This window comes from Triturus cristatus, chromosome 5_2 (genome assembly GCF_964204655.1).
Source record: "Triturus cristatus chromosome 5_2, aTriCri1.1, whole genome shotgun sequence".
Lineage (NCBI taxonomy): Eukaryota > Metazoa > Chordata > Amphibia > Caudata > Salamandridae > Triturus > Triturus cristatus.
In genome coordinates this window covers 39,886,900-39,912,638 of record NC_140588.1, presented here as the reverse complement: position 1 = coordinate 39,912,638, position 25,739 = coordinate 39,886,900, and the positions used below count along the sequence as shown (strand labels likewise).

At 44.4% G+C, this 25,739-nt stretch overlaps 1 protein-coding gene and 1 long non-coding RNA gene across 2 annotated transcripts in view; one reads left to right on the top strand and one right to left on the bottom strand.

The window, feature by feature from the left end:
* The window catches only part of LOC146822626 (uncharacterized), a 274,717-nt gene extending 256,943 nt beyond the window's left edge, over positions 1–17,774 (bottom strand). Inside the window, exons 1-2 of the long non-coding RNA XR_014962070.1 lie at positions 17,396–17,774; positions 16,343–17,005 (exon numbers count right to left, since the gene is read on the bottom strand). This is a non-coding gene — a long non-coding RNA (uncharacterized LOC146822626). The remainder of the gene's footprint in view (positions 1–16,342; positions 17,006–17,395) is intronic.
* SLC39A6 (solute carrier family 39 member 6) overlaps positions 1–25,739 on the top strand; it is a 304,810-nt gene that overhangs the window by 263,622 nt on the left and 15,449 nt on the right. The gene's annotated exons all lie outside the window — the stretch shown is intronic.

Below are 25,739 nucleotides of genomic sequence, written 5' to 3'. Positions count from 1 at the left end.
GCACTGCTGGGAGGACTCTGCACACACCCCTCCTATGTCTGGGCACTGCTGGGAGGACTCTGCACCCGTCCCTCCTGTGTCTGGGCACTGCTGGGAGTGATAGGCACCCACCCCTCCTATGTCTGGGCACTGCTGGGAGGACTCTGCACACACCCCTCCTATGTCTGGGCAATGCTGGGAGTGATAGGCACCCACCCCTCCTGTGTCTGGGCACTGCTGGGAGGACTCTGCACCCACCCCTCCTGTGTCTGGGCACTGCTGGGAGGACTCTGCACACACCCCTCCTATGTCTGGGCACTGCTGGGAGGACTCTGCACCCACCCCTCCTGTGTCTGGCCACTGCTGGGAGGACTCTGAAAACACCCCTCCTATGTCTGGGCACTGCTGGGAGGACTCTGCACCCACCCCTCCTATTTCACGATATGTACGCTTAGAACATACACGGGTGTGGGTTAGCTCCATGCATACGAGGTGGGGGTACGTGTCATACATACACGGTTGGGGTGGGGGTACGCTCCATAGTACGCGGGTGAGGGTACGAGTCGGACTTACACTGTTGGGGTGGGGGGTACGCTCCATACGTACGCGTGTGAGGGTATGGGTCGTACTTACACTGTTGGGGTGGGGGGTAGGCTCCATATGTCCGCGTGTGAGGGTACGGGTCGTACTTGCACTGTTGGGGTGGGGGGTACGCTCCATACGTACGCGTGTGAGGGTACGGGTCGTACTTACACTGTTGGGGTGGGGGGTACGCTCCATACATCCGCGTGTGAGGGTACGGGTCGTACTTACACTGTTGGGGTGGGGGGTACGCTCCATACGTACGCGTGTGAGGGTACGGGTCGTACTTACACTGTTGGGGTGGGGGGTACGCTCCATACGTCCGCGGGTGAGGGTACGGGTCGTACTTACACTGTTGGGGTGGGGGTACGCTCCATGCATACGGGGGTGGGGGTACGGTCCGTACATATGCGTCCCCAAGCTATGTGATGCTTGTGCGGGCCGTACCCAGGCCTTTGCCACGTGGGTACAGCCGTCCCGCCATTGTTGGGATGACGTAGGTGTGGGCGTGGTACGACTCGTACCCACGCTCTTAAGGCGTGGGTACCGGACGTACCTGTATTGTTGTGTTGCCGGTTCGCGTCGTCAGGCACTTCCGTTGTGGCGGACGCTGGCTTTGCTGGACACGCCCCCACCCCCTCGTAGTGACCAGGGCCTGGGGGTCAGGTATGTCCAGGGCATGTGTGCTGTGTGACTTTGGTGGGTGTTTTGTGGCCTGCCCCTGGTCCTGCCCCCCCCCTTTCCCCCCTCCCTTTGTTGTTCTGACCTTCTGCGGCGTCTGCGTCCGAACCTGTAGAGGAGGTCGACTGCTATGAGGGCCGGGATGACACGTAGGTTTGGGTCCATGTCTGTCCGTCGCGTACAGGTACTCCTTGTTCGCGTCGTCCTGATTTCCCGGCAGTTTTTGGCAGCCGGAAAATATTCACCGTGCGGGATGACGTCGGTGCGAATCGTGATTCCTGGTTCGTGAATGGCAGGCTGCGTGCGTCCCGACGTCACGTCGGCGCTTTCCCGAATCACATTTGTATGTTTATTTTCGTCGGTCGGGGTTTTGTACGATTCGTACGGAAATGGGATTTCCGTGCGAATCGTACTTCCATGTTTGTATATTTTGACGACCGGGTACGCGTCGGACGGAGAATATGCTCCGTCCGACGGTTCGTACCCGGTTTTTACCGGATCGTGATCGGCACCTAGATGTATCTACATCTTAAACCCATGAAAAGTTAAGAGAAGGAAAGAGAAAGTGAAGAGTGAAGACGCTGCTAAGATACCTCTCCCTATCACCAATGTGGAATGCAGTCCAGAAGTGGGCAAGACCCTAGCCTCTACCTGGACTAACCAGCGCAAGGATCCCTTCCAACTCGGAGAGAAATAATGGTAGAAATCCAGATGGAGGGCAGGGGGGCTGATCGTAAAAGACAAGCATGGATACAGACAATACATATATTTCAGCTGAAGTTGTAATTGGTGATCTAAAATTCTGTTCCTAAAGTCCCAAGTGGGATGAACTACCACTATAGAAGGTTATCTCTTACCCTGGCTAGGAACGAGGACAGAAAGCAGGTTCCATCATAATCACACATAAATCAGACATGATGGATGTCGGCGACCAGCTGGGGGTCGATGAGGTGGTGGACCAGAGCCTGGGCTGGTGCCCTCCCGAAGGCCGGATACGTAACCCAAAACTTCTATAAAGATGCTTCACGAATAGGAAAGTCTGCAAGACAAGATCAAAAAGGCTCTCCAAAAAGTAATTGTGGCAAGAGGTCTATGGTGGTCAAAGAGGGAGAGAACCATGGTCCACACTCAATTACGGGAGCTAAATATTAAGGCGGCATGGGTATGAGCATTCAATTACGCATGGAAGGTATCGGGTAACTATCTAATTGAAAGACCGGGGTATAAGATGACCGCAGGGGAAATATGAAACAGGGCAAGAAAGGGATATACATATAAGCCAGATATTCCCGCAAACCCAGGGGGAAAGGAGATAAACACCATGGGGAGCAAATCCACCAAAAATGGCCAAATAGTGAGGGTCCCCCATTCTTAACAGAGGACTGCACAATGCACATTGGTCGCGTCTTTCTTGTTCTGAAAATCCGGAGTTGATAGGAAAAGGTTGCGTTCCCTTTGGCAAACAATGAAATAACGCCGAAGTCTCTATGGGCCATAAATAACTCTCCACCCGCGAGCGTCCTCGTCAAAATAGCGGCGCATGTAGTGAGCGTCATGTCGTAGCAGCCGCAAGTGATGACTATGGCAGCCCCAACGTGGGTGCCATGTTGAAATGGAATGGCAGTGAGAATAATTGACTAGAAAACAAACCGACAAGTCATCATCCCATACCAGTGGCAGCATATGACACCAAAAACGTAGGTGCCCGATTTAGGAAAAATGAAGATGGAATAAGGCAACAAAAATTACAAATATTGCCTTATAGATAATTTACTAATTGCCCAGATATATGGGGATGGAAAAAATAAATTTTCGCAAAGCAATAAAAACCCATGGATGAAAGAAACGAAAAGTGCGCAGAAAAAATAGGGATAAAAGTCAATATATATACAGGCCCACTGCTGGCAACAAAGGTGCTGATAGAGGGCAGCAGAGGCATGCTCTCTACAGGATGTCGGGACAAGCGACAGTGGTCAAGCCTACAAGTCTTGGGATAAATCAGGGAACAATAAATACTACTAGTTAGAGGGAACACCAGATCCCCTACACGTGAGAAAAAGCCAAATAAGAAATAAACCGATATGGGCCCCAATATCAAAGCGCAGCACAAATCGGAAAGGAAACTAGGGTAGAATGCGAATTGGAAAAAACGAAGGGGTACAGGAATATGGGTCCCATTAGAGAGGAGAGTCTAAGTGGCAATGCAGAAAGAAATAACTCAGTAAGAGGTCATACAACACAGAGACCAGATCAGTACAGAAGGGACTAGGGGATCATGGAACTATTGGAGAATCTTGTTCTTCCATGGAATAAGTTTGTTGAGCCCTTTTTCTCTTGTTTGGAGTGTGAAAATCCAACAGACTTCTTCTTCTTTTTTTTTTTTTTTATGGATGGCAGTGGTATCCCTGCCTGGTTGGGGTATAATCTTTTCCAAGATTGACCATCTTAGATCACTCTCCGCATGATTGGATTCCTTCCAATGGTTGACTAATGGCGCAGATTGTTTAATAATCCGAATATTGGATTTATGTTCGCCAATTCTCTTTCTGCATTCACGGCCCATTTCCCGTTAGTCATTCCTTTTCCTTTAAGAAAAAAAGTTCTATTGTTAATCCTGATATTATCGGCCATGATAGCCTTAGTGCCGTCATGACAAGAGGCACACTTGTGATTTCCTTTAACAGGGTCACCATCCGAGATGGATTTTTGGCAGAAGTTGTCACTGTCAGTTCTTTTAACCCTCACTAAGAGATTACGAAGAGTTTTGTTTCTCTTAAAGGCAAAAAGGGGTCTGGGCAGTTTTTGTTCATTTTCACCAAGGTTCAAATGGTGCCCCGTGTGTTGATAATTTGGCGCATTTTGTTGTCAAGATTCAAATGTTGCGTTACGCATACCAATTTGTCTTGCTTCTTTGTTATTAGGTCTAAGCATGGTATCGCGGTCATAATATCTCGCTCTCTTGAGGGAATCTTTAATTAACTTGATTGGATATCCTCTTCTGATAAGTTTATCTTTGTGGATTTTGGCTTGAATCATGAAGTCCTTGATAGTGATACAATTTCTTCTCAATCGAAGAAATTGACTGAAAGGAATGCCGTCCTTCTGGCATTGGGGGTGAAAACTACTAAAGTGTAGTAGCTTGTTTCTATCTGTGGGTTTGATGTATGACACCGTCAGCTGAGCATTCTGGTGTTCAACCCATACATCTAGAAATTCGACTCCGACGTTACTGGTGTGTGCGGTAAATGTAAGATTTGGATCACATGCATCAATCCATAGGATAAATTCAGTCAGAGTTTCCTGGTCACCCCTCCAGATGAAAAAAATATCATCGATAAATCGTGACCAGTGGAGGATATTTTCGAAAAATTGTGCCATTTCATTGTAGATGTGTTGAGCTTCAAAATGGCCCATATACTGGCAGGCAACACTCTGGGCACAAGCGGCCCCATGCTCACGCCCTGTATCAGTTGGAACAGATCGCTGTTGAATTCAAAAACGTTTTCGCTAAGAACCAGATCAAGACATTCCGAGACTGAGCAATATGGCCGAAGCCCGGTGGAGCAGCCTAGACAGCTATAGAGGAGATCAGCCCTGGTTCACCCCCTCGGCCGTCACCTACCCAGCCGGACTTCTTTGGACACTGTTTCTCCCCGTCTCCCTGCTTTTTCCCCTTCCTCCCCCTCCCTCTGACTAATTACCGTAACATTGCTTCTTTTTTCTTTAGGTCTTACTATGCTCTTGTAACGTATGTTATTTGTAACTTGTAACTCGCATATCCTCATTTGAACGGCTCTGATACCTCCGGGTCGAGCCAGCGCTATATAAAACTCTTCAAATAAATCAACATAGAGTTTGTACAGGCTGGCTCTGATTCTAGGATTTCCCCGATGACCCTTATAGCTTCCTTCTGGGGAATATTAGTGTAGAGGGCCTCCAGGTCCATGGTGACTAGGACTTCCCTCTGGTCATTATAAGGCCATTATTATGGAGATAAAATGACCGGTGTCTTTCACGTACGATGTAAGTTTGTGCTTGAGGAATAGATCAACGTATTCAGTGGCTGCCCAAATAGTGGAGACGATGGGTCTCAATGGTGGTTTCTTCTCATCCTTATGAGTCTTTGGGACTCCGTATATGATGGGTATACGGGCATGTGCCGGGGTGAGCAATTCGGCCTCCTTTTTGCAAATAGTACCACTCTCAAATGCTTTCTCCACAATTTTGGCAATCCTGCGTTTTAAGTCTAGGTTCTGGGTTATTAGTGATCTTCTTATAGTGTCTTTGTGATCCCAGCAGAATGTATTTTTTCTACATACTGTGTCGTATCAAAGATCACAATGCCCCCTCCCTTATCACAAGGCTTAACAGTGAGCCGATTGTTATCTTTAAGGGAGACAAGGGTGGTGTTTTCTTCTTTAGACATGTTGAAAAGGGGTTTGGGTACAAATCTGATGGCCTTTTGAATTTTACCCATAACTGCCTTTTCAAAGATCTCTACCTCTGGGCCAGGAGATCTAGACTCGGGATGAAGTTAGATAGAGGTTTCAGTCCAGATGAGTTCTCCTCAGCGATGGTGGGCCTGGCCTGGAAGAATATTTTTAATCTAATCCTTTTAAAGGAGAAAAGATCTTTGACAAGTTCAAACCTATTAAGAGTGGAGGTGGGAACAAACGATAAGCTCCTGGAAAGAAGGGATTCAGTATTGATGCCAATGTTCTCGGATGATAGATTAAATACTGGGATGGAATTCACGTTCGCCAATATTGTTGACTGCGAGTCTGCAGATATTTTTGAGGTTGTTTCTGCTCTTGGTAGTAACCTCTCTGATGTTGGTTCCGAAATCTCGGACTGTAATTGCCCCGTCAGTTCCCTAAAAAACGATTGTGTGTGTGGGGCCTATCGTATTGTTCTTGTCGTGGTTAGTAAATATTGGTGTGGTGTGGGGGGCCCTCACTGTCTGAATCGGTGATATCTGAGAAGGTGGTCACACACCTATTCCCCCAGTTGGATGACCCCTGCCCCTGAGGATTTTCAGTGTTGGATGTGTAAAATTTCTCAGTGAGGTATGGGTAAGTACATTCCTGGGAGAACAGTTGTATGGCTTCTCTCAACTTTTCAGTTTTTCTTTTTAAGAGGTACTCGCCAAAAGAGTCCAACTCAAATGTGATTTCCTCAAATTTCTTCTTACCTTCCTCTAGGCTGTTATTCTGTTTAAATTTTTCTTCTAGGTCTTGGATTTCCTTATTAAGAATGGAGACCACTTCCCCCAATTATAGGGATCATCCAGTCCCTAGAACATCTATTAAAGATGAGAGCCCACTTTTCTAGAAATTGTCTAATCTCAATGAAAATGGTCCTTACAGTCTATCCATTTTATAGAAGGTTCCGACCCCAAGACCAAAAGTCATGAGGAGGGCTAATAAAAAATTCTGTTGTGCCGTTTTAATGCAACATAGTTCCAATACAAAAAAACAACTGTTATTCACAATGTTCAATGTAGACTGCTCAGTGTAACAGTGCAATCCCAACATAAATCTTAACCTCACCTTCTGTGAAAGTTCAATTAATTCTTGAACTCTTATGAAAAATAACGCTGTGGACATTTCCATATTAACTCTCATTCAAACTGGCAGTCACACAAGGTTATGTCACCTTACATCACTTACAGCCGTGATGATGTGAGTATGTTAGTGCACTCCGAAAAACAGCCATAGAACGCAGATGCGGCGCAGACGCTGAAGAGTGCGCCAGTCTGATCTTTCAAAAGCAAATATCCTATGACTGCACCAACAGTAGGAGTTCTCTCATTGCACATACATCCACAATTTCCATGCTTACTGAGATTGTAATTTGAGCACTTCTTCCTTCACTTCACTTCTTTTAATGCCAATGATGAGAAAGAAAATTGGTTACTTACCTGTAACTGTGGTTTTCTAGCTTTGGTATATTTTATAGATGTGCATGCTTGAATCATTCCCCCTCGTCGAAGTGGGAGCTTCACTGTACCATATTCAAGCAATGTGTGTCACTTTAATAGGTTATAATGACAATGAACCATTGGTTCTATAGCATATCTATGTCCTTTTTTTTTTTTTTTTTTTTTAAAGGACCAAACTAAAAACATTTGCCAGTCATGCAACAGCACCCTCTAGAACACTCTTAAGAGAGGCTGAATCCCTCAGATTTTCGAGCACAAGTGTACTATCTTAGTCTTGGAGAAGAAGGGGAGAGCCTCTCAGGGAAGGAGGGTGGGTCTCATGCAAATCTATAAAAGATTCCAATACTGGAGAGCTACAGTTACAGGTAAGTAACCAGTTTACTTTTCCAGTATTGGATCTTTTATAGATTCACATGCTTGAAGCAGAATAGTCCACAGTAAATCACAAGTAGCAACAATCTGTCAGACAGTGGGAAATAAAGGTATGAGAGGCTCACCTTTTTTAAACCAGTGTTGCAACACCACTTGTCCCACAGCCGCATCAGCTTTGTCAGTCTTGTCTAGGCAATAATGCTTCATAAAGGTGTGCCTGTTGGACCATGTTGCTGTTCTGCAGATTTGTTGGATGGGCATACCAGCAAACAGAGCTGTGGAGGTGAAGACCGCTCTGGTGGAGTGGGCTTTAACTTTGGCTTGCAACGGTTTTCCTGCTTGTCTGTGACAAAATTGGATGGTGGATGCAATCCATCTGGCAATGGTCTGTTTAGAAACTGGATGACCCTGTCTCAGGTTTCCATATGCCTCAAATAATTGATCTGCCTTGCGGATATGATGGGTTCTGTGTAAATAAAATTTGAGACATCTTTTGATGTCCTAAGAATGCAGTGACTTTTCTGCAACAGTTTGCGGATTTGGGAAGAATGTCCATAGCACTACTGGCTCATTCAAGTGGAAGCCTTAAGGGACTTTTAGGATAAATTTTGGGTTGGTCCGAATAATTACACTGTCTGATTTGAATTGAAGGAAAGGCTGTTTCATGGTTAATGCCTGAATGTCACTAACTCTCATGGAAGATGTGATAGCTAAGAGAATAGCTGTTTTCCAAGTGAGGTCCTGCAATTTTGCTTTGTGAATGGTCTCAAATAGCTCTTTCATGAGCTTACCTAGAACCACGCTAAGGAGCCACGATGGCAGGGATCTCCTCAATGAAGGAAAAGTTCTGAATATTTTTTTTAGGAATTATTTGATTCTGCTGGATCATAATTACTAGTACATCTGAATCTGGGAAATTGCTGCCAAATGCACTCTGATGGAAAAATGGGATTATCCGGATCTTGCTAAAGGGAGTAAATACCGGAGAATTTGCTCAGGCGAAGATGTGAGAGGGTGAAGTTTGTATTTTGCGCATCAAACGCAGATGCGTTTCCATTTGAGGTTGTAGGTTTTTTTAGTGGTCTCTGCCCTTGCTCTCAAGTATTTCCCTGCAGTCTGAAGGAATATCTAATATGGCAAACTCATTGAACTCATGAGCCAGGCTGATAAGTGTAGCATTGTCAGGTTGGGAAGACGGGCCGGACCTTGGCTCATCATCAACAGCATTGGTATCTGTTTCTGCTGAACATGAGGCTGTTCTGACAGGATCAGGAGCTCCGTGAGTCAAAACTGTCTGGGCCACTTTGGAGCAAAGAGGAGAACGCTGCATCTTTGTAAGAAACTTTGGGATCAGGGGAAAAGCGTAAGCATAGCTTCCTGACATCTCATCGAAAACTCATTACCCCACGATTTCTCCTGTTGATGCCAACTTGTGAATTGGCATTTTTTGTTCTCCTTTGTTGTAAACAGGTCTAAATTTGGCTTGCCCCAATGATGGAATAGGTTGTCCAGAATGTGTTGGTTGGGTTCCCATTCGAGGCAGGTGATGTTGGTCCTGTGTAATGAGTCTGCGAGGATATTGGCTAGCCCTGATACATTCTCTGAGCATTATTTGATGTTGCAGGGTCCAGTTCCAGATTTTCTGTGCGTGATGAGACCGTGCTGGTGAGCGTGTGCCTCCCTGTTTTGTTGATGTAAAACAGGCTAGGGGCATTGTCTATCCGAATGAGCACCGATGACTGCTATCTTGCAGAGGAAAGATCCTAACCCTAAAGCGATGGTTTTCAGCTCCAGCAGATTTATGTGCAGTTTTGTTTCCTTAGGATCCCATTTTCCGCTGATCGTTGGGTCTTGTAGCTGAGTACTGCAACCTTCCAGTGGCTCATCTGTTAGGACCTATTCGGGCAATTGTGCCAGAAATGATAGACTCTTGAATAGATTTGATGTCTGTGCCCACCAAAGCATTGCTTGCGTTGTTGCAGTGATCTGGACGATGTTCTCGAACGAGCCTTGGGCCTGCAGGCATTGTTTGTCCAATTCCTCTTGAAGTGGCTGCATCTGTAGACGAGAGTTCGGAATGAGATGAATGGAAGAGGAAAGCATTCTCGAGCGATTTGTATATCCAGACGGAAACACACTTTTTTGTGGCCAATCGTTTCGCTAGTTGTCAAATTTTTATCTGTCTGTCCAGCGAGGCAAAAGCTTTGTTCTGGACCGTATCCAGGAATGCTCCTAAGAATGTCAAGGTCGTTGTCTGATTCAAAATAAATTTCTGGTCGTTGACTGAGACTGAGTCTGTGGAAAGATGATAGACAGGTTGTTGTGGCCCTTACTGTTTGCTGATATGTGTGTGCCTTTATCAATCAGTCGCCCAGGTATGTATGGACCTGAACTCCACCCTGTCCGAGTTAGGCCGCTGGTGGAGCTAAGTCTATGGTGCAAATGCACAGTGCTAGTTTTAGTACAAATGGTAGGACTGTGAACTGTCAAGATACCTTGAATTGGAGGAACTTGCGTTGCTTTGGGTGGATTGGTACAAAGAAGAATGCGTCCTGAAGATCTAAGGTGGTCATATTTTCTCCTGGATCCTGGATTGAGAGTATGGTGTAGTATATCGTAGAGTGTCACCTTGCGGAAAGATTGTTTCTTTAGGAATTTATTTAATTTGTGTAGGTCTAATCCGGGGTGCCAATCTCCTGACTTCTTGCGAATGAGAAAGAAACCAGAGTAAAACACCATGCCTCTCTGTGGTTTTGGCACTTCTTCTATAGCTCCTTTTCTTACCATGGTGGATAACTGCATGAGGAGTTGTTTCAGTTGTGGAGGGGGTGCTCCCTTTGGCCGGGAGGTTGGTGGTGTTTTGATTAACTCCAGGGTATGACCCCTGTCAATCACATCGTGCACCCACCTGTCAGATGTTGTAAAGGGCCATTGGTGGAAATTATGTGAAATCAAACATGCCAGTGGAGTAGACGAGTTGTGGGAAATAGCTGGCATTATGCAGGAGTCACTCTTTTCTGTTGGAATCCCTGCCTCAGGAAGAGAACATTCCTCTGGTTGAGTGTTAATATGCTGCCATTGGTGGTTGTCTGTAATTCTGTTGAGAATATTGTGGACAGTACTGAGATTTTGACTGTTATTGGTGTCTGTAGGGTTGATAACCACCTCTATAGGAGTAAGCTCCCCTGCCTCTAGCGCCTCGAAAGGGCTGCTTCAGAAATTGAAAATTTCCCAAAGACTTGGCGGTATACCTATCAGTCTTGATGGACAGGAGCGCATTGTCCCCAGGCTTACCAAACAGCGATTCACAGTCAAAAGGTATGTCTAACATTTTACTTTGGACTTCCGGACGGAAAGACGTGGCTTGTAGCCCTCCTTGCCTACGTTGGACAGCCAGACAAGTGAGCTGTCTGACTCCTGTCACTGAGACATCAATAGCACAGCCTATGATCTCAGCCAATATTCTTCCTCCTCCTTGGAGGATCTTACGGCCTTTTAGTTTGGCGTCTTAAGGCAAGAGGTCAATGTATGGAGAGAGATCTGACCACATTTGATGGTCGTAGCGTCACAATATTGCAAGTAAGATTGCTATCCTAACTGTAGTGGCTGCCATGGAAGCGAATGTCTTCCCTATATCGATCCTGCGACCATCCCTGTCCGGAGGTGGTGAAATTGGGGACATCAGTGGCGCCAAGAGTTGCTGCAAGGGACTGGGCTAAGAGTGATGCACTACAAAGCATGGCTGACAGACAGGCTGCGCAGGACATCAATGGCATCAAAAGGGGGTCCTTGGCCCCTAGTGATGCCAGAGACCAGGGAGGACCACTCAGATCTGCCACCCCAGCACCAGGAGCCCCTGTTGCAGAGTTGCTGCAAGGGGCTGGGCTAAGAGTGAGTAGACCCGCTGCACGAGAAGCGCGTAGACGTGCCGTCGGAGACCATAGGAGGCTGGGCTGGGCCACTCGTCTAGCATCTTTATATTTGTTCTCAAAGGTACTGAGGACTGGGTTTGCTACGCATTCTTTAAATCAGGCAGTTATTATTATTTTTTTAATCTGTTTATTGGCATTTTTAGTATTACAGTACTAACAAAAACAATACTTGGTGGGCATTTCATTTACAGTGCAAAAATACGATGATACAGTGCATAAAGAACAAAATGATGCTAGGTTTCGATTGTGGGACACAGTACATTAGGTCTGGCATCAACATGAGAGGTATACAGAATTACACAGCAGGTGATCTATCTGGGCTCCAACAGCCTCTGTTTGGCAATTAGTTTGCCCGTACGCCGCGTTGGCGTCAGTGACACTTTGTTTCTTTCAGCAGGTAGGATGTGAGGGGTTCCCAGATTTCCCGGGGCCGCGAGTGGGCAGGGACTAGCTCAGCGTATATAGCGTTTTGCTCCTGGCAGTAAGTGAGGTCGGCTAACCCATCCTTGAATTTGGGCACCGTGCCCCTACCCCACCTGCATGCAATTTTACGCTTGGCGAGGAGGAGGCCCAAAGCCAGGAAACGCTTAATGTTGCCTTTGTGTCAAGGGAGGTATCCCAGGAGGCACATTTCGGGTGCAAGTTCAAACTGCCCCCCAGTCATGTCCCCCAGAGCCGCCGCCACCCCAGTCCAGAAGCGCGCCACAAGTCCGCATTCCCATGCAACGTGTAGGAACCCCGCCCGTCTCTCCCACAGCGGTCGCATTTATCACTATCACGCAATTGAAGTTTGTGCATTTTCACAGGAGTATAATACATGCGGTGAAGGAATTTAAAATGTATGATCCTAAATCTGCTGGTAGCTGTAATGCGCTCAGTCTGCTGGCAACAGTATGCCCAGGCTTCGTCTGTAATTGGATGGCCTAGTTCCATTTCCCATCCCTGTCGTGCTTTCAGGGAACCATTCAATCCTGCCCCAAAGGTTACCCAGTAGATTCGTGATACATCGTGTGATGCCCCAGCCCGCAGTGTCCAATGCAGTGGGAGCAGTGTGGGGGTCTCCTACGGAAATGCAGGTGTAGCGGCTATGACGTCCTGAGGAAGCAGTCCATGGTAGTGGGGGGAGTGTTGCGGAAGAATGCTGCTGCGTCTTTGAACTGCCCTTCGTGGTACATGCTTCCCAGGTATTCATCCCAAACCTGAGGAATATGTGCTTGCAGATGCCTTCTTGTGTGATGGGCAGGTTAGGCTGATCTTGAAGAAGAAGTAACTGGGAGTAAAGCATAGGTGCCTGGGACCGTTTGGCTATGGCGCGCCGCGCATTGTTGGTGCATGCCACTGTGGACCGTGGTCCCCTAGCTGTTTTATTATTTATGCCTAGAAGCCCTGCGAGTGAAGTGGACGCTATAAGCCCTTGTTCAACTGCCAGGTGAGTCATGAAGGGTGGGGGTGCAAGCCAATACGCAGCGTAGTGTGCCTGAGTGCTGAGATAGTAGAGTTCAGGATCGGGCGCTTTGAATCAGCCCTGGGCGAATGGCAGCGTGAGGGTACTCCATTTGATCCTAGGCTGTTTCCCTCCCCACGCCAGGCGAATAAGCTGACTCTTCAGTCTGGTAAAGAAGTGACAGCCAGAGGAGAAGGGGATGTTTATGAACAGGTTTAGGAATTTGGGCATAATGACCATTTTCATTAAGACCACTCGACCCGCAAGGGAAAACGGAAGAGCTATCCATCTGGTGATCAAGCTTTCTATCTTATCAAGGACCACTCCATAGTTTGCCCTCATTTGTCTTTGGTGACGGTGATACCGAGGTAACGGACCTCATCACACCACTGCAACGGGTAGTCCATTGGGAACGGAGCGGTACATCTGGTAAACGGTAAAACTTGAGACTATCCCCAATTTATTGTGATGCCCAAGAAGGCACCAAATTTTATTATTTAGTGGATCATGGCATTTAACCCGTTTATGGGGTCACGCACATAGTGTGATATCATCTGCATAGAGCGAGATTAAGACGGGTTGAGTGCGGTAGTCTAGCGCATATTGTTTATGGTGCTGTCGCAGCATGACAGCTAGCTGCTCCATCGCTGTCGCGAACAGGGGTGAAAGGAGACACCCCTGCTTCATGCCTCTGGATATGGCAAAGGCTGGGGAGCATTCCCCGTTCAGGAGTAGTGTGGCACTAGGAAGACGGTAGAACAGTTTAATCCACATGAGGAACCCGGGTGGGAATCTCATGTGTGTTAAGACGGCAAATAAGTAGCCCCATTCCAGGGAGTCAAACGCTTTGGTGGCGTCTAAAAAGACCGCCACCGCCTGTTTGTCCTGGTCAATACCGTGCATGATGGAAAACCGGGTCCGCAAGTTGTGGGAGGTTGACCGGCCCGGTATAAAGCCTGCTTGGTCCTGCCTGATAAGATTATCCTTCAATAGCGTGAGTCTGTTAGCCAGCACTTTGGCCAAAATCTTTGCATCACAATTTATTAAGGACAGGGGCCGGTACGAGTCTGGGGATTCCGAGGGTTTCCCGGGTTTTAAAAGTGAGACCAGCATTGCCTCCCGCTTTGTGGGTTGGAGCGATCCCACTTCAGGCGCGTCTTCATACAGGGCTTTTAGGAAGGGTGCCGGCGTGTCTATGTAGGTTTTATAAAATTCTATTCCGAGGCCATCAGAACCCGGTGCCTTCCCATTCCCTATTTGCATGATGGCCTCCCGAATTTTGTCTATGGTAAACTCAGACGCCAAAAATTCCCTCTGCTGGTCGCTGAGCCAGGCCAATTCTATCTGCTGTAGGTATTGAGGAGTCTCCTCTTGGTGTGTCGCGTAGGACGTGTATAATGTCTGATAGTGTGTGGCGTACACCCCCATGATGGTCGGTGTATCGCAGTGGGGCGTCCCCTCCCCATCACAAATCACTAACACATGTTTTGATGTCTTTGGCGGCCTGATAGTTTCTGCCAACGCTTTGCCAGGGCGCCCGCCCTCACCATATTAACGTGCTGGGGGATATTTTCCGCGGAAGCGGCACTCCCTCTCTGCCTCAGCCTCGTACTCTCTGAGGAGTTAACGGATTTTGGCTAGGGCGGGGCCGTTGTGTGCCTCGTGGGTGCCGGATTCCAGCTGCCTGAACTGGCGCTCCGGACTGGCTATGGTTGTGCGGATATCTGAGAATGCCCCCGTTTTGGCTATGCAGGGTCCTCTAACGGTAACCTTTAATGCTTCCCATACTGTGGTCAGGGAGGGGACTGAGTCTACGTTTAGCCTAAGGAACTCCTCAAGCATTTCCCCAACCTCTGATTGGAACACCTGATCAAGGAGGACTGTAGGTAGATGGCGCCACAGTCTGGGCTGGGGCGGCAGGCCCGAAGGGTTCAGCAACATGAGCACAGGGGAGTGATCAGAGTAGGTACGCACAAGGTGACGGGTGGAGAGAGCATGCACTGTCATACCCTGCGACACAACCCACATGTCCGGCCGAGACCAGTTATGGTGTCCTGCCGAGTGAAATGTGCCTTCCCGCTGTGTGGGGTGGTGGTGGCGCCAGACATCTACGAGCAGATTGTCTGCCAGTATTTGCTGTAGTTGTCGTTGTGCTTTGGAATAGTGATGCGGCAGTGGGTGAGCGAGTAATTCCATGGGGGATCTAATGTTAGGTTAAAATTGCCCTCCCATATGAGATGAGTCGAGCCTATATTTACTATGCGGCCCATAAGGTAATATAGTAGTCTTCATTATCTGTATTGGGCCCATAGCTGCAGACAAGTGTGACTAACTCGGACGCCAACCTGCCCCATGTCATGCAATACCTCCCCTGTGGGTCGAGTGCAGATCCCTCTTCTGTGTAGGGAACCGTTCTTTTATTAAGGATTGCAGTACCTCTCGAGTACGCTGAATACGAGGAAAAGTGTCTGAGAGGCCCATCTAGAGGCAAACTGGGGCTGCTGTGTGTGGAACGTGTGTGTTTCCTGCAGCATGGCTATGCTAACGCAATGCCTGTCCAGATAAGCCAGTATATGTCGCTTTTTTCTAGGGTTGCCCAGACCCCTAATGTTCCATGTTAGGAATTCCATGTGTGCTTCTGTGCGGTCTTCTTGCCCCTCACCCACCATTACCTAAGGAACCGTACGTGAGTGTGCAGAAAACATGTGTGCCGGTCTCCAAGTTTGTGCTGTTCATATGCGTCCAGTTATCCACTGTAAACGTAAGTATGACCACCCAAGTTCCCCCCGCTCCTCCCACATCGGCGACCCACAACTTGCTGTGCATTATTCCCACCCTCTGAAACCCTCCCAACTCACTTGTCAACACCCCCATAGACTGTCTGTTGTCCAGTGGACGCTTGGACCTGCCCAACCTAGTTCCCCAACTACCCTCCCACATCAGCAACCCCCAACTTGCCGTGCACGGTTCCCTCCCTCTTAACCCCTCCCAAAGTATCTATGAAAACCCGCACAATCTGCGTCACCGGTGGCCCGAGTGGGCAATGCGCCATCGATGCTGTGGGATTACAAAGCAGCAACAACACTATGACATGCTTGTACAGTGACATGTGGACGCTAACAATAAGATGAGCAAATAGTGTTCGGGTCCCAGGGTTGCTGTTGACGATTTCCTGAAATGTCCCCAACAGACAACAAAGGAGGCAACAGCCTAACAGTACAGTCCCCAATGATGGGAAGGGGAGCACCCACGGAGACATGTGCCCCAAGGGGCATGGCTGCGCCTCCTGCACCGTTGTTCCATGCAGGAGGGGGCCCGGAATGCAAATATGAGTTCTTACAGGGTTCTCACTGTCCATATTCAATCTGGAAATGGTTCGGGAGGTCAAACAATGACAAAATGTAACGTTACCTGCTGCTCGGAGCTTGAGGCTATACCTGCAATGTCCACAGTCAAACCTGCAGGGGGTGTTCATCGAGCACCAAACCATTATCCTCCGTCCTCAACGTGATGTGCTGGGTCTTCACTGCCACTTGATGGGGAGCGTTCGGCCCTCTTTGCAGCCAGCACTGTTTTCTTAAAGAAGTCCACCGCCTGTTGTGGTGTGTTACAAATATGGTGCTAGCCATCATAGGTGAGCCGGAGACGTGCGGGATAGAGCATGGTTTTTAACAACAAAGAACCAAGCAGAAGCTTGCCAGAACATTTACATGCACATCCATTTAAAGAAAAAGTGTAGGAAAACAGTTATATTTCATACGATTAGTCTTCACGGTGCTCTCAAGCAAAACATCCGCCTCTGCTTATTAGGAGGATGAAACGGAAATCCAAGAGGAGACAAGGAAGGCTCTCAGGACTCCACAGACTTTTTACCACAATTGCTATAGCACACGCCAATTATAATAAACCAGGGAAGCTGGTATCCAAAATATGTTTGAGCATGTCAGAAAATTAGAGTCCACCAATAGCTTTGGATTTGCACTTGCACGTTTCTTTAATATATCTTCTTGAACAATCCAGAAATGTGTACACAACAGCCGACACGTGTTTCGTCCTAAAAGGAATTTTTCAAGGCTGTAAACAATACATAAAAGGAACAATCACAAACCTAAAACAGTCACCAAACCCATAAAGTCTAATTGTTACAGCTGTGATCTTATGGGTAGGTAATTAGTGCACTTACGAAGTCATGCCTATTTTATTATTTAAGAGAATAAATAAGTCATGTTTACCATTATATACCATAACACATATTATGCATCCCAAAAAAATATTAATCATATTGTGGCAACCAAGGTGTTAGATCACTCACCATAAATAGCTGACCACCACCAAGGAAAAAGTGTGTGTCCCTACTATCGAAAAAACCGAGACTGCCACCAAGGATCACAGACAAAGAAGAAAACCATTTTTGAACCCAAGGAAAGGGATAGAAGATTACACCCTAAAACATGATGTTCTCACCTAGAAGCAGTTCGACCGATCCATTCAAGAAATCCATGAATCGTCAAAATATCAATCCAAGGCAATATAGGCCAACCGGGTGTTGTAAATCCCTTTAAGGTATAAAGGTGATCCTTCTCCCCGGCAACAAATGGCAGGCGTAAGAAATACACGCCAAAATCAGGTCCTGATAAGCCTAAGTGTGATAAGCAAGTAACATATTGTACTGCCATCCCAAAACAAACAGTTTTGAACTACCAAGCAACAGTTGTACTATCGTGTCCCAGAACTATACTATTATCAAGATAGTATCTAGAACCCATATGATCATGATCCAAAAAGAGAAAAAAGAAAAACAAGGGAAAAGAGAGAAACAAAACACGAGAGAGAAAACACGAACGGAAACATGGCCTCATATATTAAAATATACATTTGTGATGATTACTTATTTCAAAACCTACAAACACACATACTACGTAGTGCTGCAAGCCAAACAGCAGGTAATAAACCCCCATAAACTGGCTGTTTCCAGAGCGCAAAATTACCTTTAAAGTTTATGGCCAAGCATAATGCCCCAATACTTAAGCTTTTAAGTCGTGCACGTAACATAATGGAGACACGAACGGGTATAACCGGTCTCCTCAAACGCTGATAACAGGATAGAGTCTTGTAGTCACAAAAATTATGACAAATCCAAAAACGTGACCACAGTGGCCGAAAGTACTCTTAACACATGCATCTTAAACCATCGTTATTTCTGTAATCCTCACCACACTAGACATATAACATTAAATGGTAAATCCATAAGTTTTTCACTCATGGCCTACCTGAAACGAGGTCTTCATGGAAATAAACTCCAGGCGAGGAGGAAGCATTAGGTGCTCTATGTTCCGTTGGCGTTAAATCACGTTAACGCGCGGTAATGAAAATCGAAAGAGGACTATCGCGAAAGTTTTTGCTCACAACCGGTCCGCCATTTTGGGCTAGTGTATATTACATGGGAAGTGACTAAAACCCGCCGTATAAAACTAAAACGAGTGGAAATGACCGTTCCCTTGTCAAAAAACCGCACCAACATAATAATCTACTTATTTCAGCAAATAACCAAAGAGCGATCAAACTCTAGACAGAGGATCGCATATGTCAAAGAAACTTCACGTGTGCATTACAGTTTAGACTAAGCCACCTCATAGATTGCAATTATTACTAATAATCTGCAGTTGTCTATTCCTGTTATTTAAATAGGCCGCAAAGCACCCTTGCAAGGTCACAAGTGTTACTGCACTTTTGCTTCCTATTCAGAATGGAAAGTGAACAGAAGGAAAAGCTTTTATTATATAATAGAAAATGAGTAAAGGAAAAAGAAAAAGATGTGAAAAGCAAAGGCATCCCCCCCCCATGTGAACACACCACAATTATCACTTTATACATTATTTGCAAAGTTGTCCTCTCATTGAACCTTTTTAAACAGACAAAGGTAAAGACTTTGGAAAAACGTTTGAGAGGTATCACATACATAGGACAAAGAGATTATGGTGCCACATGTAAACTGAATGCATGTTCATTTATTAAGGAATACCGTTAACCTTTGTTAAAAGTCATTGTATTTATTGTGATTAGGAAAATTTCCATTTAAAATGGGGTTGCTCCGAGCAACAGGTTTATAGAAAGGTGTGGAGTTCCCTATCAATGTTTAGACCCCGGTCTATCGCCCTTAGCTTAATTAACCATTTGCCTTCGAGTTTTCTCAAAGACAATACATTATTTACACCTCTTTTAGATATTTTGAGGCTTTCTATACCATGGAAAGCGATGTTTACTCTCCCCTCTCTCATGTGGTGTTCATTGTAGTGAACAGCCAAAGGGTAGTCCAGGTTGTTGTTCCTTATGGCTCTGACGTGTTCTTGAATCCGTTCTTTCAGGGGACGTATCGTGCTACCGATATAAATTAGGTTGCAACAACATTCAATACAGTATACGACATATTTTGAATTACACGTTATGAACTCATCGATTTTATATGTTTTGTCTGTGTTGTATTGAAACATTTTTAGCTTGTTTTTTGCTAAATGACAAATACTGCATTGTCCGCACCTATAAAAGCCAATTGGCGGTGTCGGTATCCAAGTGTTTATCGGTATTGGCTTCAAATAGCTGTGGCATAAGGTTTGTTTAAGTGTTCTCCCCCTGCTGTGGATAATGTTAGGCCTTGTCGTAATGGCTTTACTCACACTAGCATCCATTTTTAAAATGTGCCAGTGTTTATTCATGATTCGAAACAAGTCCGGAGTAGCTGCACTGAAGGGAACCACCAACGCTGGTTTTTTAACTGTCACTGCCCTGGGACGTTTCTGTGTGTTGCGTAATAAGTCGGCCCGTTTGACCTTACTGATTTTCTCTTTTGCCGAAAACAGGGTCTGTGACGAGTAACCTCTGTTAATAAATCTCCTTTCCAAATTCTCAATTTCAGAAAAGAAGTCCTGATCTGTACTACAATTTCGTCTAGTTCTGACCATTTTCCCATATGGGATGGAAATAATCTGTTTCTGGGGATGTGAACTGGTGGCATGCAAGACCGAGTTGCATGCAGTTTTTTTCCGGAATACTTTAGATCTCAAGCTTTGGCCTGCCACAAACAATGTGGTGTCCAGATAATCAATGCTTTTTTCATTTATTAGATAGGTAAAGTGTATATTGAAATCATTGTCATTTAAGATTCCAATAAAATTGATCAAATCATCCTCCGTACCAGACCAGAAAAGAAGCACATCGTCTATGTAACGAGTCCATAAAATTATATTTTCAGTATATGCAGATGGGCAGTGTTTCCAAACATGTGATCTTTCATATAGACCCATATATAGGTTTGCAAAGGACGGTGAAAATTTTGCGCCCATTGCAACACCTCTGGTTTGTCTAAACCACTTCCCCTCATGTAGGAAGAAATTGTTGTCCAGAATCAACGTTATTAGATCTATGAGCATGTCGTTGTGTTCATGTAAGTTGGCATCTCTTGTGTCTAGAAAATGTTGGACCGCTTCTAGACCTTTCTCTCTCGGGGTGCAGGTATATAAAGAGCTCACATCAAGTGTAGCAAGAAAATGACCATCTGTCCATTCAAAGTCTTCTATTCTGCTAAGTAGATCCTTCGTGTCTCTAAGATACGAGGGGAGATTCTGCACTAAAGGTTGCAAAAAAACATTGATGTATTCAGAAAGTTTTTCCGTTGGGGAGCCAATCCCAGAAATAATGGGTCTACCCGGTGGAAATGTGTTACCCTTATGCACTTTAGGTAGAGTGTAGATGCAAGCTGCTGTAGGTGTGGGGTTAAAAAGATATCTGCATTCAGTTGCTGTTAAAAGACCTCTCGTTTGCCAAAAATCCAGTTTCTTTTCAATGAGGTTCGTGACCAAACCCATGGGGTTGCACTTGACAGATTCATAGGACAAACAGTCACTTAATTGTCTGTCAATCTCTGCAATATAGTCCACTCTGTTCATTATGACTATATTCCCCCCTTTGTCCGCCTCTTTAACCACTAAGTTTTGATTCTTAGAAATTCTCTGCAATGCTTCCCTTTCTTCCTTGTTGATGTTATGTTTGACCTGTTTAGATTTATTTTGATATTTGTCCTCTAATCTATAGAGTTCTTGTGTGACGTTGTTTACAAAAATATCAATCACATTGTCGGGTGCAAAATTTGGTGTAAAGCGGGACCTGGGTTTTAGCCCGCTATTTATATCCACTCCAGTGTTAATGTCTAAATCACACAGAATTTGATTAATAGATGGATGAGCAGATTCACTTTGTTCCAAGGATAAAAGAAGTTGAATATTTTTTACATCCTTCACTGACAGCTCACACGAGGGAGTATCTCCAGTCGGGGCTGGGTCAGAGTCATTTTTATTTGAATTTGTTTTTTTTTTTTGAGATTTCTTGCAAATCTATAAAGACCAATATGATACTCTGTAAAATTGGGTAATGAAGCAGGACAAAATCCCAAACCTTTACTCAGTATTTTATTTTGTTTGCATCTAACACATAATCAGAAAGATTAATGACATTTACATTATCATTGACACAATTGGATGTACTCGACGGCTCTCCTATTTCTGTACTGTTTTGGATACAGATCTCGTTGTCATCCTTTCTTTTCCCTTTGCTCCCCCTTTGTCCTCTTGTCTTGCCTGTTCTTGTCTTTTTGGAATTGGATCTGAATTCTTTGGTCTCTGTCTGGTGCCCTTCCTGTATCTTTCCATTTCTGATAAAAAAGAATTAGATTGTACTACATTAACACTAGTTGAAGGCCCTGCTGAGGTATTTGATTCATCACTCGTGAAACTCGCAATACTTGAAAGGTTTGTTTCGCTAGAAGTAACCTTACTCACAGCACCTTCCTCTGGTTTAGTGCTCATATTTTGTTTAGTACTGTTGCTCACATTGTCAAATTTGCTAGCATATGTAAAAACCCTACCATTCCTGTAGTCATTATCATTGCGCTTTAATTTGCGCATTTTTTTATCCTTAATGTACAACTGATGATTCTGTAAGACACCTCTGAGGATCTTATAGTTTTTGTCTGTTACTTCCGGAAGATTCATTAGTTTAATTTCTTCTTCCAGGTCCTTGATTTCTATCAGGAGCTTCTCTCTTTTGATGTTAGCGTCTTTGATTAGTATTTCTATCATACCCACAGACGAAGATGTAATCAAATGTTCCCATTCTTTAAGTAATTCTGCCCCTAGGTCATCAAAAGATGGAAAAATCACCACTCTCAAACCCCTGGGTATTTGTTTGATGTTTAAATATCTTTGCAAGATGGTTGCGTCCCACCAACGTGAGAGTTCCTGTTTTTTCAGACGTTCTAATTTTATCAATTTGATTTTCAGAACTTCCTGTGTCGTACCAACATTAGGAACATGTTTCATGCCAGTGTTCATATTAAACAGTTCTTCCAAAAGGTTGTCTCTATTATCGTCAAAGTCAGACATAGTAATTATTTATCCAAAACTCACAGACTCAGAGAAAACAGATTATTATTCAACTCTTTGTACTGACAGTCTTTGAAACCAGATGTGTAACAATCCTCGTGAGAAATGGAATGCAAGACTAGCATGCTAAACGTATGAATTTTAACAACAAAGAACCAAGCAGAAGCTTGCCAGAACATTTACATGCACATCCATTTAAAGAAAAAGTGTAGGAAAACAGTTATATTTCATACGATTTGTCTTCACGGTGCTCTCAAGCAAAACATCCGCCTCTGCTTATTAGGAGGATAAAACGGAAATCCAAGAGGAGACAAGGAAGGCTCTCAGGACTCCACAGACTTTTTACCACAATTGCTATAGCACATGCCAATTATAATAAACCAGGGAAGCTGGTATCCACAATATGTTTGAGCATGTCAGAAAATTAGAGTCCACCAATAGCTTTGGATTTGCACTTGCACGTTTCTTTAATATATCTTCTTGAACAATCCAGAAATGTGTACACAACAGCCGACACGTGTTTCGTCCTAAAAGGACTTTTTCAAGGCTGTAAACAATACATAAAAGGAACAATCACAAACCTAAAACAGTCACCAAACCCATAAAGTCTAATTGTTACAGCTGTGATCTTATGGGTAGGTAATTAGTGCACTTACGAAGTCATGCCTATTTTATTATTTAAGAGAATAAATAAGTCATGTTTTCCATTATATACCATAACACATATTATGCATCCCAAAAAAATATTAATCATATTGTGGCAACCAAGGTGTTAGATCACTCACCATAAATAGCTGACCACCACCAAGGAAAAAGTGTGTGTCCCTACTATCGAAAAGACCGAGACTGCCACCAAGGACCACAGACAAAGAAGAAAACCATTTTTGAACCCAAGGAAAGGGATAGAAGATTACACCCTAAAACATGATGTTCTCAACTAGAAGCAGTTCGACCGATCCATTCAAGAAATCCATGAATCGTCAAAATATCAATCCAAGGCAATATAGGCCAACCGGGTGTTGTAAATCCCTTAAGGTATAAAGGGGATCCTTCTCCCCGGCAACAAATGGCAGGCGTAAGAAATACACGCCAAAATCAGGTCCTGATAAGCCTAAGTGTGATAAGCAAGTAACATATTGTACTGCCATCCCAAAACAAACAGTTTTGAACTACCAAGCAACAGTTGTACTATCGTGTCCCAGAACTATACTATTATCAAGATAGTATCTAGAACCAATATGATCATGATCCAAAAAGAGAAAAAAGAAAAACAAGTGAAAAGAGAGAAACAAAACACGAGCGAGAAAACACGAACGGAAACATGGCCTCATATATTAAAATATACATTTGTGATGATTACTTATTTCAAAACCTACAAATACACATACTACGTAGTGCTGCAAGCTAAACAGCAGGTAATAATCCCCCATAAGCTGGCTGTTTCCAGAGCGCAAAATTACCTTTAAAGTTTATGGCCAAGCATAATGCCCCAATACTTAAGCTTTTAAGTCGTGCACGTAACATAATGGAGACACGAACGGGTATAACCGGTCTCCTCAAACGCTGATAACAGGATAGAGTCTTGTAGTCACAAAAATTATGACAAATCCAAAAACGTGACCACAGTGGCCGAAAGTACTCTTAACACATGCATCTTAAACCATCATTATTTCTGTAATCCTCACCACACTAGACATATAACATTAAATGGTAAATCCGCAAGTTTTTCACTCATGGCCTACCCGAAACGAGGTCTTCATGGAAATGAACTCCAGGCGAGGAGGAAGCATTAGGTGCTCTATGTTCCGTTGGCGTTAAATCACGTTAACGCGCGGTAATGAAAATCGAAAGAGGACTATCGCGAAAGGTTTTGCTCGCAACCGGTCCGCCATATTGGGCTGGTGTATATTACATGGGAAGTGACTAAAACCCGCCGTATAAAACTAAAACGAGTGGAAATGACCGTTCCCTTGTCAAAAAACCGCACCAACATAATAATCTACTTATTTCAGCAAATAACCAAAGAGCGATCAAACTCTAGACAGAGGATCGCATATATCAAAGAAACTTCATGTGTGCATTACAGTTTAGACTAAGCCACCTCATAGATTGCAATTATTACTAATAATCTGCAGTTGTCTATTCCTGTTATTTAAATAGGCTGCAAAGCACCCTTGCAAGGTCACAAGGCCACAGCAGGGGGAGAACACTTAAACAAACCTTATGCCACAGCTATTTGAAGCCAATACCGATAAACACTTGGATACCGACACCGTCAATTGGCTTTTATTGGTGCGGACAATGCAGTATTTGTCATTTAGCAAAAAACAAGCTAAAAATGTTTCAATACAACACAGACAAAACATATAAAATCGATGAGTTCATAACGTGTAATTCAAAATATGTTGTATACTGTATTGAATGTTGTTGCAACCTAATTTATATCGGTAGCACGATACGTCCCCTGAAAGAACGGATTCAAGAACACGTCAGAGCCATAAGGAACAACAACCTGGATTACCCTTTGGCTGTTCACTACAATGAACACCACATGAGAGAGGGGAGAGTAAACATCGCTTTCCATGGTATAGAAAGCCTCAAAATATCTAAAAGAGGTGTAAATAATGTATTGTCTTTGAGAAAACTTGAAGGCAAATGGTTAATTAAGCTAAGGGCGGTAGACCGGGGTCTAAACATTGATAGGGAACTCCACACCTTTCTATAAACCTGTTGCTCGGAGCAACCCCATTTTAAATGGAAATTTTCCTAATCACAATAAATACAATGACTTTTAACAAAGGTTTACGGTATTCCTTAATAAATGAACATGCATTCAGTTTACATGTGGCACCATAATCTCTTTGTCCTATGTATGTGATACCTCTCAAACGTTTTTCCAAAGTCTTTACCTTTGTCTGTTTAAAAAGGTTCAATGAGAGGACAACTTTGCAAATAATGTATAAAGTGATAATTGTGGTGTGTTCACATGGGGGATGCCGTTGCTTTTCACATCTTTTTCTCTTTTTCTTTTTCCTTTACTCATTTTCTATTATATAATAAAAGCTTTTCTTTCTGTTCACTTTCCATTCTGAATAGGAAGCAAAAGTGCAGTAACACTTGTGACCTTGCAAGGGTGCTTTGCAGACTATTTAAATAACAGGAATAGACAACTGCAGATTATTAGTAATAATTGCAATCTATGAGGTGGCTTAGTCTAAACTGTAATGCACACGTGAAGTTTCTTTGACATATGCGATCCTCTGTCTAGAGTTTGATCGCTCTTTGGTTATTTGCTGAAATAAGTAGATTATTATGTTGGTGCGGTTTTTTGACAAGGGAACGGTCATTTCCACTCGTTTTAGTTTTATACGGCG